Raw genomic sequence first — 18,347 nt, 5'->3', positions numbered from 1 at the left:
GTGCTGGAGGTCTTCAAGATGGAGCCGCTCATTGCCGGAAGGATGAAGATAGAAGATGCCGCTTGGATGAAGATGTCTGCCGGTCCGGATGTCCTCTTCTGCACGGATAGGATGAAGACTTCTGCCTCTTCTGCCCCATCGGATTACCAGTGGTGCACGGCTGGGTAAAGACGGCTCAAGGTAGGGTGATCTTCAATGGGGTAGTGTTAGTTTTTTTAAGGGGGGTCGGGTGGGTTTTAGAGTAGGGGTGTGTGGGTGGTGGGTTGTAATGTTGGGGGGTATTGTATTATTTTTTTTTACAGGTAAAAGAGCTGATTACTTTGGGGCAATGCCCAGCAAAAAGCCCTTTTAAGGGCTATTTGTAATTTAGTATAGGGTAGGGCATTTTATTATTTTGGGGGGGCTTTTTTATTTTATTAGGGGGCTTAGATTAGGTGTAATTAGATTAAACTTCTTATAATATTTTTTTATTTTTTGTAATTTAGTTGTTTGTTTTTTTTGTAATATAGTTTAGTTTATTTTTTTTATAGGTAAGTATTTAGTTTTAAATAGGATTAATTTATTTAATTATGGGAATATTTATTTAGATGAATTTAAATAATATTTAAGTTAGGGGGGTGTTAGGGTTAGACTTAGGTTTAGGGGTTAATTCATTTAATATATTGGCGGCGGTGTAGGGGGGAAGATTAGGGGTTAATCAATGTACTGTAGGTGGCGGCGGTGTAGCGGGGCAGGATAGGGGTTAATAAATGTAATGTAGGTGGCGGAGGGCTCCGGGTGCGGTGGTTTAGGGGTTAAACAATTAATTTATTTGCGGCGGGGTCTGGGATCGGCAGGATAGGGGTTAATAACTTTATGTAGGTGGCGGCGGTATAGGGGGCAGCAGATTAGGGTTTAATAGGTATAATGTAGGTGGCGGCGGGTTCCAGGAGCGGCGGTTTAGGGGTTCATATAATTATTATAGTTGCGGCGGGGTCCGGGAGCGGTGGTTTAGGGGTTATAAAGTAGGTGGCGGTGGTGTAGGGGGGCAGATTAGGAGTGTTTAGACTCGGGGTACTTGTTAGGGTGTTAGGTATAGACATTTCCCATAGGAATCAATGGGATATCAGGCAGCAGCGAGCATGAGCTCTCGCTGCTGTCAGACTCCCATTGATTCCTATGGGATCAGCCGCCTCCTGGGTGGCGGATTGAAAACCAGGTACGCTGGCCCGAAATAGTGGCGAGCGTACCTGCTAGTTCTTTGATAACTAGCAAAAGTAGTCAGATTGTGCCGAACTTGCGTTAGGAACATCTGTAGTGATGTAACCATCGATCTGTGTCGGACTGAGTCCGGCGGATCGTATGTTACGTCACTAGATTCTACTTTTGCCGGTTTGTAGGGCTTGATAACTACAGCGAATCAGCCTTGCCACAAATATGATGCGGAATTCCAGCGTATTTGTGTTTGACGGCTTGATAACTAGAGGCCCATGTATTCAGCATCAGCATTGCACCAGCAGCTCGCAAGAGCTGCTGGTGCAATGCAGCCCCCTGCAGAATCGAGGCTAATGGGCCGCCAGCAGGGAGGTGTCAATCAACCCAATCATACTCGATCGGGTTGTATTGTGGCGATTCCTGTCCGCCTCATCAGAGCAGGCAGACAGGGTTATGGAGCAGCGGTCGTTAGACCGCTGCTCAATAACTTGTGTTTCTGGCGAGTCTTCAGACTCGCCAGAAACACGGCCCTCAAGCTCCATCCGGAGCTTGATAAATGGGCCTCTTAATGTTGACTCTTAAATAACTCCACTAGGATGAGCACAATGTTATCTATATGGCCCACATGAACAAACAGTACATGTTAATACTCAGCATTGCTTCAGAGCTGAGGAATCTCTAAAGCTTGTCTTTTACTATGTAATGTTAGGCCAATAAAAAAGGTATTACTGCATACTGCAATGATCTTTTTATTTTGATATTCAGCTACTGGACTAATACGGCTAATACAATCTACATATATTAGAGGTGTGTATTTGTTTTCAGATGAATACACATTCATCACGAAAATCAAATTTTTGTTTCGTTTTAAAGAAAAGCACCAACGAAAAAAAAGAAAACAAAAAAATACTGAAAAATGTTATATTACAAAAATGCTTCTATTCAAAACTGAAATGCATCCATGGGGATTCCAATTTGGGCTGGAATGTCCCTTTAATAGAAATAATCATAATACTGAACTGAATATAAGTGACATTGTAAAGATATATGATTTTATTAATTGTGAGTGATTCATGCAACATTTTTACCATACCAGCAGCTGAACTTAGAAGCAGCATTACAACACCTGCAAAAAAAGCTGATTGTGAAAAATACTATCAAAAGCATTGTTCCCTTTTATTTAAATAATCAATTTTCTTTTTGCTTGATTGCAAAATGCAGCTCAATTTTTTTGAACCCTGCAGGCTGATAGTGTTTGCCGAGTATATTCTTTGATTACAAGTAGTTAAATGTAGGGTTTTTCTCTAGTGGCATGCACTTCCTTCAAACCTGTTATAAAGTAGTGTCTGCATGGCACTTTCAAAATATGTATTTTTAGTAAAACTAAGTATTTCTGGGTAATCAAATACAAATGATTACTAATTACTATAATTGTATAGCACAGAACTACACTACTCACGGGCCATCGACTTAGCACACCATTGGCTTAGTGACCAAGCAACAGCATATATGAATTTTATCAACAATAATGTATTAAGAAGATCAGTGCGCCAACAAAAAAGGATAACTGAAAATAATTAATAATCAATTAGTGAACAGTGATATTAAATGTGAATTAATAACAAAAAAATGACATTTCATATATAAGCAAAACAAAGTCCCAATGGAAAAACAAAGCGCTCCAAAAGGCAAAGTAAACTTAGCTATAATGATGTAGGAAAGGTCCCAGAACCAACCTGAATGTCAATCAGAAGAAAAGATCTTGTTTGCAAGATGTGGCCAGCAGCTTCTTCAAATCGTTTGTTGGTGTCCCAGAACGAAGGAATCTGTAGAAATTTATGAGGAAAAAGAAGGCGCCACCATGGTGCATGATTAATAGAACAAACACGCCAAATTGCGCAAGTATCGCTATACTTACAAGCTCCCAGACACTTGAGAAGTGTCACAGACGCCTTCTGGACTCTTTGGAGTCATCCAGCAAACTCTCACTCTCGCCGTAGCTGATCCACTCTTACTGGATTTCACTTCAGTAACAGGATATATTTCTCACGAAACACAAATGGGGACTGGCATTGTATCTCTATCCCCTGGTTCTGTGTTGGAAGTAGCCAGATACCATGTATTCAAAATAAATATAGTGATATATGCTTTTTAATGTTATTTTATTGTTAATAACTCCCTTTTATGTTTTTATTATGAGATTTATGCCATACTTGAATATTGTGTTGGTCTTCACATTATTTAGGAGATTATACGCTAATATTGTTATTTATTGGTTTTTAAGTTAGGGTTTTTATATTTGTATTTTCTGTGTATTTTTTATGTGTGTTAATTCAGTAGTTATATGTCAAAGCTTATGTTTTGATATGTGTCCGGATTGAGGTCAATAACATTTATACACCCGGAATATAATTTATTTCTTTATATACTTAAAGGGACACTGTACCCAAAATTTTTCTTTCGTGATTCATATTGAGCATGAAATTTTAAGCAACTTTCTAATTTACTCCTATTATCACATTTTCTTCATTCTCTTGGTATCTTTATTTACCAAGTGAATGAAGAAAATGTGATAATAGGAGTAAATTAGAAAGTTGCTTAAAATTTCATGCTCAATCTGAATCACGAAAGAATGTTTTTGGGTACAGTGTCCCTTTAAATAAGACAAGATACTGAATTTTTCTAGTGGGTGTCATATTGCCTACAAGATAATTTTATTTTATTGAGAGGAGTCTTTTGTTGATTATCATGCAGACTCTAGACCATTTTTCATATGGCACTTGCGCTGTTAGTTTTAGTATCACATCCACAGGAGGCTTTTCTGATCATTACACATCCACTTCTGATCATTGCCCAATAGAGATCTCGAAATCCTGACACACCTCCACACATGCGCTGTAGGGATAAGTAGACGCCGAACATGGTGTTAAAAGGTCGTGGAAACCTCATTGTAATTATGCACCTGATGAAACTGTCACGTATGACCGAGAAACGTGTTACAATAAAGTCACTTTTATTATTTTAAAGACTTTGTTTCCACTTACCTATTTGATATATATCCTATTTGATATCTTTGGATATCCTGTACAGTTTGCTATCAGCTCGTTTTTCTGTGTACAATTGAATACATGGTATCTGGCTACTTCCAACACAGAACCAGGGGATAGAGATACAACGCCAGTCCCCATTTCTGATTGGTGAGAAATATATTCTGTTACTGAAGGGAAATACAGAAAGAGTGGATCAGCTACGGCGAGAGTGAGAGTTAGCTGGACGACTCCTAAGAGTCCAGAAGGCGTCTGTGACACTTCTCAAGTGTCTGGGAGCTTGTAAGTATAGCGATACTTGCGCAATTTGGCGTGTTTGTTCTATTGATCGTGCACCATGATGGCGCCTTCTTTTTCCTCATAGATATATGAATTTTACTCAGGGGTAGGCAAGGTGTCCGTACACGGACACTGGTGTCCATGACTAGCCCTTGCAGTGTCCATCATAACCTTAGTATATCTTTTCTTTCTATAGGAAGAAAAAAAATATGTAGTGTGTATAAAGTAAGTGGTTTGTCAAGAGACTGCTAGCAATATTGGGTGATTGGTTATGGAATAAATAAAGCCTGAGTAAAATACTGGATGTGTATCTGCATCTGTATATTAACACCCAACTCTATACAAATACACAGTAGTGACACTGGCACATGCGTATAACCAGACTAAGGCTGGTTATAAGGTCAATGGTATATGCATCAGTATAATAACACCCAGCACTATATAATAACATAGTAGTGACACTAGCTCATGAGTATAGCCAGAGGAGGGCTGGTTATAGGATCAGTGGTATCTGCATCAGTATAATAACACTAAGCACTATACAAAGACAAAGTAGTGACACTGGCTCATGGGTATAGCCAGAGGAGTGCTGTTATAAGATCAGTGGTATCTGCATCAGTATAATAACACCAAGCACTATACAAAGACACAGTAATGACACTGGCACATGTGTATAGCCAGAGGAGGGCTGGTTATAGGATCAGTGGTATCTGCATCAGTATAATAACACCAAGCACTATACAAAGACAAAGTAGTGACACTGGCTCATGGGTATAGCTAGAGGAGTGCTGGTTAGAGGATCAGTGGTATCTACATCAGTATAATAACACCCAACACTATATAATGACACAGTAGTGACACTGGCACATGGGTATAGCCAGAGGAGGGCTGGTTATAGGATCAGTGGTATCTGCATCAGTATAATAACACCCAGCACTATATAATGACACAGTAGTGACAATGGCTCATTGGTATAGCCAGAGGAGGGATGGTTATAGGATCAGTGGTATCTGCATCAGCATAATAAAACCCAGCACTATATAATGACACAGTAGTGACACTGGCTTATGAGTATAGCCAGAGGAGGGCTGGTTATAGGATCAGTGGTATCTGCATCAGTATAAAAACACCCAGCACTATATAATGACACAGTAGTGACACTGGCTCATGGGTATAGTCAGAGGAGGGCTGGTTATAGGATCAGTGGTATCTGCATCAGTATAAAAACACCCAGCACTATATAATGACACAGTAGTGACACTGGCTTATGAGTATAGCCAGAGGAGGGCTGGTTATAGGATCAGTGGTATCTGCATCAGTATAAAAACACCCAGCACTATATAATGACACAGTAGTGACACTGGCTCATGGGTATAGTCAGAGGAGGGCTGGTTATAGGATCAGTGATATCTGCATCAGTATAATAACACCCAGCACTATATAATGACACAGAAGTGACACTGGCACATGGGTATAGCCAGAGGAGGGCTGGTTATAGGATCAGTGGTATCTGCATCAGTATAATAACACCAAGCAATATAAAATAATGTTTTTAATTTCAAATGTACCTTGGTGTCCTTCACTAAGGTCTGTACAGTGGAAAATGTCTGCCACAGCCTTTGTCTGTGCCTATCCCTGATTTTACTGCACACCCCTAAAGAACTCTTTTATGTGAGGTATTTAGTGCACACTCACTATCTGACATGCTGATGTTAGTGCGGCCTAGACTATCGTTATGAGCATAAAAACAGAAGCACTATCAATTGCACTCAAGCAATGTTAACACACAATAGCACTAATATTTTTATGTTCCATTATAGGGAGTCACTGATTCCTGAAGACATCCTCCCCACTGACAAAGTAGGAAAAAATGATATGAAGTCCTATGATATTGACATTAAACCCTGACTTAACTGTACCTGCTCCTAAACTTCTTTTCTGGTGATGTCTGGTTTTGTTTAACTCAGAAATGTATGCTTAGATTACGAGTTTTGCGTTAACAGGGGTGCGGTGCTAACGAGCAGTTTATGCTCACCGCTCACTTACAGACAGCGCTGGTATTATGGGCTTTTACAAACCCGTCGTTAACCCGCAAAAAAGTGAACGTAGAGCAAAATTTTGCTCCACATCTCACCTCAATACCAGCGCTGCTTATGTTAGCGGTGAGCTGGTAAAACGTGCTTGTGCACGATTTCCCCATTGGAATCAATGGGGGAGAGCCGGCTGAAAAAAAACCTAACACCTGCAAAAAAGCAGCGTTTAGCTCCTAACGCAGCCCCATTGATTCCTATGGGGAAATAAAAGTTATGTGTACACAACTAACACCTTAACATGAACCCTGAGTCTAAACACCCCTAATCTTACACTTATTAACCCCTAATCTGCCGCTCCGGACACTGCCGCCACCTACATTATACTTATGAACCCCTAATCTGCTGCCCCCAACATCGCCGACACCTACATTATATTTATTAACCCCTAATCTGCCGCCCCCAATGTCGCCGCAACCTAACTACATTTATTAACCCCTAATCTGCCGCCCCCAATGTCGCCACCACTATAATAAAGTTATTAACCCCTAAGTCTAACCCTAACCCCCCTAACAAATATAATTTAAATAAATCTAAATAAAATTACTACAATTACCTAAATAATTCCTATTTAAAACTAAATACTTACCTATAAAATAAACCCTAAGCTAGCTACAATATAACTAATAGTTACATTGTAGCTAGCTTAGGGTTTATTTTTATTTTACAGGCAAGTTTGTATTTATTTTAACTAGGTACAATAGTTATTAAATAGTTATTAACTATTTAATAACTACCTAGTTAAAATAAAGACAAATTTACCTGTAAAATAAAACCTAACATAAGTTACAATTACACCTAACACTACACTACAATTAAATTAATTCCCTAAATTAAATACAATTAATTACAATTAAATAAAATTATCTAAAGTAAAAAAAACAACAACAATAAATTACAGAAAATAATAAAGAAATTACAAGATTTTTAAACTAATTACACCTAATCTAATCCCCTAATAAAATAAAAAAGCCCCCCAAAAATTAAAAAAAGCCCTACCCTACATTAAATTAAAAATAGCCCTTAAAAGGGCCTTTTGCGGGACATTGCTCCAAAGTAATCAGCTCTTTTACCTGAAAAAGAAATTACAATTTACCCCCCCAACATTAAAACCCACCACCCACACAACCAACCCTACTCTAAAACCCACCCAATCCCCCCTTAAAAAAAACTAACACTAACCCCCTGAAGATCACCTTACCGGGAGATGTCTTCACCCAAACGGACCGAAGTCCTCAACGAAGCCGGGAGAAGTCTTCATCCAAGCCGGGCGAAGTGGTCCTCCAGACGGGCCGAAGTCTTCATCCAGATGGCATCTTCTATCTTCATTCATCCGGCGCAGAGCGGGTCCATCTTCAAGACATCCGACGCGGAGCATCTTCTTCTTCCGACGGCTACACACAGAATGAAGGTTCCTTTAAATGACGTCATCTAAGATACAATCAACCAATAGGATTGAACTGGCATTCTATTGGCTGATTGGAACAGCCAATAGAATGCCAGATCAATCCAATTGGCTGATTGGATCAGCCAATAGGATTGAACTTCAATCCTATTGGCTGATTGCATCAGCCAATAGTATTTTTTCTACCTTAATTCCGATTGGCTAATAGAATTCTATCAGCCAATCGGAATTGAGGGGACGCCATCTTGGATGACGTCATTTAAAGGAACCTTCATAATGTGTTTAGCCGTCGGAAGAAGAGGATACTCCGCGTCGGATGTCTTGAAGATGGACCCGCTCCGCGCCGGATGGATGAAGATAGAAGATGCCGTCTGGATGAAGACTTCTGCCCGTCTGGAGGACCACTTCACCCGGCTTGGATGAAGACTTCTCCCGGCTTCGTTGAGGACTTCGGCCCGGTTGGGTGAAGACATCTCTCTGTAAGGTGATCTATCTTCAGGGGGTTAGTGTTAGGTTTTTTTAAGGGGGGATTGGGTGAGTTTTAGAGTAGGGTTGGTTGTGTGGGTTTTAATGTTGGGGGGAATTGTAATATTTTTTTCAGGTAAAAGAGATGATTACTTTGGGGCAATGCCCCGCAAAAGGCCCTTTTAAGGCCTATTTGTAATTTAGTGTAGGGTAGGGCATTTTTTTTATTTTGGAGGGGCTTCTTTTATTTTGTTAGGGGGATTAGATTAGGTGTAATTAGTTTAAAAATCTTGTAATTTCTTTATTATTTTCTGTAATTTAGGCCTAGATTTGGAGTTTGGCGGTAGATGGGTTGTTAACGCTACTCGGGCTTTTTTCTGGCCGCACCATAAATTTAACTCTGGTATCGAGAGTCCAAAAAAATGCTGCGTTAGGCTCCAAAAAAGGAGCGTAGAGCATTTTTACCGCAAATGCAACTCTCGATACCAGAGTTGCTTACGGACGCGGCCAGCCTCAAAAACGTGCTCGTGCACGATTCTCCCATAGGAAACAATGGGGCTGTTTGAGCTGAAAAAAAACCTAACACCTGCAAAAAAGCAGCGTTCAGCTCCTAACGCAGCCCCATTGTTTCCTATGGGGAAACACTTCCTACGTCTGCACCTAACACTCTAACATGTACCCCGAGTCTAAACACCCCTACCCTTACACTTATTAACCCCTAATCTGCCGCCCCCGCTATCGCTGACCCCTGCATTATATTATTAACCCCTAATCTTCCGCTCCGTAAACCGCCGCAACTTACATTATCCCTATGTACCCCTAATCTGCTGCCCCTAACACCGCCGACCCCTATATTATATTTATTAACCCCTAATCTGCCCCCTCAACGTCGCCGACACCTGCCTACACTTATTAACCCCTAATCTGCCGAGAGGAGCTGAGCGCTACTATAATAAAGTTATTAACCCCTAATCCGCCTCACTAACCCTATCATAAATAGTATTAACCCCTAATCTGCCCTCCCTAACATCGTCGACACCTAACTTCAATTATTAACCCCTAATCTGACGACCGGAGCTCACTGCTACTATAATAAATGGATTAACCCCTAAAGCTAAGTCTAACCCTAACAATAACACCCCCCTAAGTTAAATATAATTTAAATCTAACGAAATTAATTAACTCTTATTAAATAAATTATTCCTATTTAAAGCTAAATACTTACCTGTAAAATAAATCCTAATATAGCTACAATATAAATTATAATTACATTGTAGCTATTTTAGGATTAATATTTATTTTACAGGCAACTTTGTAATTATTTTAACCAGGTACAATAGCTATTAAATAGTTAAGAACTATTTAATAGTTACCTAGTTAAAATAATAACAAAATTACCTGTAAAATAAATCCTAACCTAAGTTATAATTAAACCTAACACTACCCTATCAATAAATTAATTAAATAAAATACCTACAATTACCTACAATAAAACCTAACACTACACTATCAATAAATAAATTAAATACAATTGCTACAAATAACTACAATTACATAAACTAACTAAAGTACAAAAAATAAAAAAGAACTAAGTTACAAAAAATAAAAAAATATTTACAAACATAAGAAAAATATTACAACAATTTTAAACTAATTACACCTACTCTAAGCCCCCTAATAAAATAACAAAGACCCCCAAAATAAAAAAATGCCCTACCCTATTCTAAATTAATAGAGTTAAAAGCTCTTTTACCTTACCAGCCCTGAACAGGGCCCTTTGCGGGGCATGCCCCAAGAAAATCAGCTCTTTTGCCTGTAAAAAAACCATACAATACCCCCCCCCAACATTACAACCCACCACCCACATACCCCTAATCTAACCCAAACCCCCCTTAAATAAACCTAACACTAAGCCCCTGAAGATCTTCCTACCTTGTCTTCACCATCCAGGTATCACCGATCCGTCCTGGCATCCGGTGCTGAAGAGGTCCAGAAGAGGCTCCAAAGTCTTCCTCCTATCCGGCAAGAAGAGGACATCCGGACCGGCAAACATCTTCATCCAAGCAGCATCTTCGATCTTCTTCCATCCGGTGCGGAGCGGGTCCATGTTGAAGCAGCCGACGCGGATCCATCCTCTTCTTTCTGCGTCTCCCGACGAATGACGGTTCCTTTAAGGGACGTCATCCAAGATGGCGTCCCTCGAATTCCGATTGGCTGATAGGATTCTATCAGCCAATCGGAATTAAGGTAGGAATATTCTGATTGGCTGATGGAATCAGCCAATCAGATTGAGCTTGCATTCTATTGGCTGTTCCGATCAGCCAATAGAATGCGAGCTCAATCTGATTGGCTGATTGGATCAGCCAATCGGATTGAACTTGATTCTGATTGGCTGATTCCATCAGCCAATCAGAATATTCCTACCTTAATTCCGATTGGCTGATAGAATCCTATCAGCCAATCGGAATTCGAGGGACGCCATCTTGGATGACGTCCCTTAAAGGAACCGTCATTCGTCGGGAGACGCAGAAAGAAGAGGATGGATCCGCGTCGGCTGCTTCAACATGGACCCGCTCCGCACCGGATGGAAGAAGATCGAAGATGCCGCTTGGATGAAGATGTTTGCCGGTCCGGATGTCCTCTTCTTGCCGGATAGGAGGAAGACTTTGGAGCCTCTTCTGGACCTCTTCAGCACCGGATGCCAGGACGGATCGGTGATACCTGTTGAGGTGAAGACAAGGTAGGAAGATCTTCAGGGGCTAGGTTTATTTAAGGGGGGTTTGGGTTAGATTAGGGGTATGTGGGTGGTGGGTTGTAATGTTGGGGGGGGTATTGTATGTTTTTTTTACAGGCAAAAGAGCTGATTTTCTTGGGGCATGCCCCGCAAAGGGCCCTGTTCAGGGCTGGTAAGGTAAAAGAGCTTTTAACTCTATTAATTTAGAATAGGGTAGGGCATTTTTTTTATTTTGGGGGTCTTTGTTATTTTATTAGGGGGCTTAGAGTAGGTGTAATTAGTTTAAAATTGTTGTAATATTTTTCTTATGTTTGTAAATATTTTTTTATTTTTTGTAACTTAGTTCTTTTTTATTTTTTGTACTTTAGTTAGTTTATGTAATTGTAGTTATTTGTAGGAATTGTATTTAATTTATTTATTGATAGTGTAGTGTTAGGTTTTATTGTAGGTAATTGTAGGTATTTTATTTAATTAATTTATTGATAGGGTAGTGTTAGGTTTAATTATAACTTAGGTTAGGATTTATTTTACAGGTAATTTTGTTATTATTTTAACTAGGTAACTATTAAATAGTTCTTAACTATTTAATAGCTATTGTACCTGGTTAAAATAATTACAAAGTTGCCTGTAAAATAAATATTAATCCTAAAATAGCTATAATATAATTATAATTTATATTGTAGCTATATTAGGATGTATTTTACAGGTAAGTATTTATCTTTAAATAGGAAGAATTTATTTAATAAGAGTTAATTAATTTCGTTAGATGTAAATTATATTTAAGTTAGGGGGGTGTTAGTGTTAGGGTTAGACTTAGCTTTAGGGGTTAATCCATTTATTATAGTAGCGGTGAGCTCCGGTCGTCAGATTAGGGGTTAATAATTGAAGTTAGGTGTCGGCGATGTTAGGGAGGGCAGATTAGGGGTTAATACTATTTATGATAGGGTTAGTGAGGCGGATTAGGGGTTAATAACTTTATTATAGTAGCGCTCAGGTCCGCTCGGCAGATTAGGGGTTAATAAGTGTAGACAGGTGTCGGCGACGTTGAGGGGGGCAGGTTAGGGGTTAATAAATATAATACAGGGGTCGGCGGTGTTAGGGGCAGCAGATTAGGGGTACATAAGGATAACGTAGGTGGCGGCGCTTTGCGGTCGGCAGATTAGGGGTTAATTATTGTAAGTAGCTGGCGGCGACGTTGAGGGGGGCAGGTTAGGGGTTAATAAATATAATACAGGGGTCGGCGGTGTTAGGGGCAGCAGATTAGGGGTACATAAGGATAACGTAGGTGGCGGTCGGCAGATTAGGGGTTAAAAAAATGTATTCGAGTGTCGGCGATGTGGGGGGACCTCGGTTTAGGGGTACATAGTTAGTTTATGGGTGTTAGTGTACTTTAGACCACAGTAGTTAAGAGCTTTATAAACCGGCGTTAGCCAGAAAGCTCTTAACTCCTGCTTTTTTCCTGCGGCTGGAGTTTTGTCGTTAGAATTCTAACGCTCACTTCAGAAACGACTCTAAATACCGGAGTTAGGAAGATCCCATTGAAAAGATAGGATACGCAATTGACGTAAGGGGATCTGCGGTATGGAAAAGTCGCGGCTGAAAAGTGAGCGTTAGACCCTATTTTGAGTGACTCCAAATACCGGCGGTAGCCTAAAACCAGCGTTAGGAGCCTCTAACGCTGGTTTTCACGGCTACCGCCAAACTCTAAATCTAGGCCTTAGTGTTTTTTTTGTACTTTAGATAATTTTATTTAATTGTAATTAATTGTATTTAATTTAGGTAATTAATTTAATTGTAATGTAGTGTTAGGTGTAATTGTAACTTAGGTTAGGTTTTATTTTACAGGTAAATTTGTCTTTATTTTAACTAGGTAGTTATTAAATAGTTAATAACTATTTAATAACTATTGTACCTAGTTAAAATAAAAACAAAGTTGCCTGTAAAATAAAAATAAACCCTAAGCTAGCTACAATGTAACTATTAGTTATATTGTAGCTAGATTAGGGTTTATTGTATAGGTAAGTATTTAGTTTTAAAAAGGAATTATTTAGTTAATTGTAGTAATTTTATTTAGATTTATTTAAATTATATTTAAGTTAGGTGGGGTTAGGGTTTAGGGTTAAACTTAGGTTTAGTGGTTAATAACTTTATTATAGTGGCGGTGACGTTGGGGGCGGCAGATTAGGGGTTAATAAATGTAGGTAGGTGGCGGCAATGTTAGGGCCAGCAGATTAGGGGTTAATAATATTTAAATAGTGTTTGCAATGCGAGAGTGCAGCGGTTTAGGGGTTAATATATTTATTATAGTGGCGGCGATGTCCGGTTCAGCAGATTAGGGGTTAAGAAATGTATTTTAGTGTTTGCGATGTGGGGGGCCTCAGTTTAGGGGTTAATAGGTAGTTTATGGGTGTTAGTGTATTTTTTGCACTTTAGTTAAGAGTTTTATGCTACGGCGTTGTAGTGTAAAACTCTTAACTACTGACTTTTAAATGCGGTACCAGTCTTGACAGGAGAGGGTCTACCGCTCACTTTTTGTCAGACTCATAATACTGGCGCTATGCAAGTCCCATTGAAAATATAGGATACGCAATTAACGTAAGTGGATTTGCGGCATTTCCGAGTTTGGCCAAAAAAGTGAGCGGTACACCTGTACCTGCAAGACTCGTAATACCAGTGGGTGTTAAAAAGCAGCGTTGGGACCGGCCAACGCTGCTTTTTAATCCTAACGCAAGACTCGTAATCTAGCCGGAAGTAATTTAGGGAATATAATGTTTAGAATGTAAGTACCTATTTACATTGGGGTCGAATTATCAAGCTCCAAATGAAGTTTGATGCCCCTGTTTCCGTGCAAGCCTTTAGACTCGCCGGAAACAGCAGTTATGAAGCAGCGGTCTTAAGACCGCTGCTCCATAACTGGTCCGCTGTGCCTGAGGCTGTGGTCTGCAATCCACCCGATCCTATATTATAGGGCTGATTGACACCCCCTGCTAGTGGCTGATTGGCCGCGAATCTGCAGGGGGCGGCATTGCACAAGCAGTATCATGTCAGACATACATTGATAAATTGGCCCCCTTATTTCTTAAAAGCTTTAGAAACAGTGTGGCCTAGATTACGAGCTGATTGTTATCAGTTTCTCAAGTCACACAATATTGTGAGTTTGGTATAATTTTACCACTCAAATGCATATTACAAGTGGTGTGTTTAAAAAAAAATAATAAAAAAAATAACACATATGATAGTAAGATAAATACTGCTCAATGACTTTCAATGACAAGCATCAAGCAGAAACTAGCATTCATATTACAAGTTGATGGTTAAACATTGCAAATGGTGGAAATGCATTGGAAATGTTAACCAAAGTGGAAAGTTCTGGTAAAGTCATTGCAACTCATTATACAATGACTTCATAAACCACAAAACTGGCCTGTTAGTTTTTTATTAGGAACATTTATTTTGTGCATTGGTAAAACACTAATACTATTTTACATGTACTTAAAATTCAAAGGTCTAGATTCAATAAGGTTACTGTATATTGTGTCAGGGTACAGGTAAATGACATACATTATATATATACAGTGGGGGGAAAAAGTATTTAGTCAGCCACCAATTGTGCAAGTTCTCCCACTTAAGAAGATGAGAGAGGCCTGTAATTTTCATCATAGGTATACCTCAACTATGAGAGACAAAATGTGGAAACAAATCCAGACAATCACATTGTCTGATTTGGAAAGAATTTATTTGCATATTATGGTGGAAAATAAGTATTTGGCCACCTAAAAACAAGCAAGATTTCTGGCTCTCACATACCTGTATCTTCTTCTTTAAGAGGCTCTTCTGTCCTCCACTCATTACCTGTATTAATGGCACCTGTTTGAACTTGTTATCAGTATAAAAGACACCTGTCCACAACCTCAAACAGTCACACTCCAAACTCCACTATGGTGAAGACCAAAGAGCTATCGAAGGAGACCAGAAACAAAATTGTAGACCTGCACCAGGCTGGGAAGACTGAATCTGCAATAGGCAAGCAGCTTGGTGTGAAGAAATCAACTGTGGGAGCAATAATTAGAAAATGGAAGACATACAAGACCACTGATAATCCCCCTCGATCTGGGGCTCCACGCAAGATCTCACCCCGTGGGGTCAAAATGATCACAAGAACGGTGAGCAAACATCCCAGAACCACACGGGGGGACCTAGTGAATGACCTGCAGAGAGCTGTACCAACGTAACAAAGGCTACCATCAGTAATACACTACGCTGCCAGGAACTTAGATCCTGCAGTGCCAGACGTGTCCCCCTGCTTAAACCAGTACATGTCCGGGCCCATCTGAAGTATGCTAGAGAGCATTTGGATGATCCAGAAGCAGATTGCGAGAATGTCATATGGTCAGATGAAACCAAAGTAGAACTCTTTGGTAGAAACACAACTTGTCATGTTTGGAGGAGAGAGAACACCATACCTACTGTGAAACATGGTGGTGGCAACATCATGCTTTGGGGCTGTTTCTCTGCAAAGGGAACAGGGTGACTGATCCGTGTACATGAAAGAATGAATGGGGCCATGTATCGTGAGATTTTGAGTGCAAACCTCCTTCCATCAGCAAGGGCATTGAAGATTAAATGTGGCTGGGTCTTTCAGCATGACAATGATCCCAAACACATCACCCGGGCAATGAAGGAGTGGTTTCGTAAGAATCATTTCAAGGTCCTGAAGTGGCCTAGCCATTCTCCAGAACTCAACCCCATAGAAAACCTTTGGAGGGAATTGAAAGTCCGTGTTGCCCAGCGACAGCCCCAAAACATCACTGCTCTAGAGGAGATCTGCATGCAGGAATGGGCCAACATACCAGCAACAGTGTGTGACAACCTTGTGAAGACTTACAGAAAACGTTTGACCTCTGTCATTGCCAACAAAGGATATATAACAAAGTATTGAGATGAACTTTTGATATTGACTAAATATTTATTTCCCACCATAATTTGCAAATAAATTCTTTCCAAATCAGACAATGTGATTGTCTGGATTTGTTTCCACATTTTGTCTCTCATAGTTGAGGTATACCTTTGATGAAAATTACAGGCCTCTCTCATCTTCTTAAGTGGGAGAACTTTCACAATTGGTGGCTGACTAAATACTTTTTCCCCCCACTGTAAAAACCATCTTTTTATCAGATATTACTAAAGTAAGGGCTGCAATTCTGATGTCATGATTGATTCAAAACCCCATGAATTTAATACACATTTCAAGACTCAATTGCAGACAGGATGTCTCCAGAAACTTTAACACTGAAACATTTGCTCTTTAATTGGAAGTAAAAAAAAATTCAGAGCACTCTTTACCCCATGCAGTGAATGAAGACGAAGTGTCTGGAATATCCTTTTGAGGCCTGATGAGATGGAGATTAGAATGCTGGAATCTCAAAGGTACATATATGGGCTTCCTGCCTGCTAAAGGATTTCTGCCTGGGAAAGGGGTCTGAGAACACTGGCATATTAAGGAAATTATGGCTTTTAAAAGCTGCCTGTTAAGTGACCCCTGTGAACTAAAGACACATGTTAAGATGTAACTTTGAAATACAGCAAATAAACATTTTTTTGAATGTATGCCTCAGAATATATTAAATATAGAAATTTGGGAAATTGTTTTCAAATATTACATGAGTATGTGCTAAGCTTGATAGGTGACTATTTTGGTCGGTCTAAAATGTTTAACTGTGTCAGAATAATAAACTCTGTATTGTTTTTATTTTTCAGACATATAATTTCAGATCTGCATAAACAGGATTCATACATCCAGGATTTATTAGAAAAATGAAATATGGTATATTCATGCTGGAATACAATGCAGTAATGAATATAAAATAGGCTGTTATTTGTATATAAATGCCAGGATACTGATAACATTTTAATGGATTTTAAGCTAATAATTAGCAGTATAATTCTTTTAATATAAAGTAATATTAAAAATAATTTGATGTTTCATATTAAAATAATCAGGAAAATTACGTGATACTACCCCATCTACAATTAATATTGTAATTTATTAATGAAATAAATTACAATATGCTTAATAGGGAGAATTGAATTAACAGTGTACTTATTTTAATATAATATAATGGTGTTTGGTATAGAAATAATCAGAAAATTGACATGAGGTTATCCTGCCTGGAATTTGGATTGTAAGTTATTAATGCAAGAAATTATGGCATTTATTACACATTTTAAAGAAATATTTTCTTTCACTGTCTAGAAATGGTTAAATTAAATCTGTTTTGTGTTGTCATGCTGCCACCCGAGGGCCAAAATCTAGTATGACAGTTAAGGGACTTAACTGTTAAAAGATGCGTTTCCATGGTGACCATGCTCAGCTCCGTAAGGGCCAATCCGATTAGATATTCCAGATACCCAATAAGAAGGGACAAGCACGAGGGCCACCCATTATTCTCACCTATGATGGAAAGTTATATAAGTAAAAGCAAGAGAAAGAGACAGGACAGATTCTGCTGAGCTAAACTTGTAACTGGTTTGTGGGCGTGAGATTCCATTTTACTCAAGCAAAGCTGATCTACCTTTTCTCATTGATTGCAAAATATACTTATTGGTATTTCTGAGGTGAGATTAAACCTGCTGAAATATATTGGATATCGATTGGTGTTCATCCTGGTAAAGTATTAAAAGATTGTGGGTAGATTGAAGAGAGCAAATTGTGTTTTAAACTGTATTTCATAGCCTTGAATAGCTCTTAGCTTGCCTTTTTTGTATGCAAAACATTTAAAGCAAACATTCATTGTTGCTGTATATAAATAGATTTAAAGAAATAGTTTGTATTTCAAGCTAGTATTTCATAGCCTGTGTATTGTTAGACATATATAATTGATGCTAAGTAATTTATCTGTGCAATTTTTGATGTTTTAAATTAGAATTGTGTTAGAATAAAGCGTGAGTAGATAGCTTAGTATTTTACTTAGAATCTCATTGTGTTAATTGAATGAAAGGCTATTTGTCACTAAGGCTAGTTTTAAAGGTAAACTTTTGTGAGTTTTGTAAGAAGTATAGTATATCTTAATAGCTTTTGAACGTGTATAATATTGTTTCATGTCCTGGTATTACATATATATTCCAATATGTTC

This window comes from Bombina bombina, chromosome 2, assembly GCF_027579735.1.
Source record: "Bombina bombina isolate aBomBom1 chromosome 2, aBomBom1.pri, whole genome shotgun sequence".
NCBI classification, from domain to species: Eukaryota; Metazoa; Chordata; class Amphibia; order Anura; family Bombinatoridae; genus Bombina; species Bombina bombina.
Note: the sequence above shows the minus strand (reverse complement) of the source record.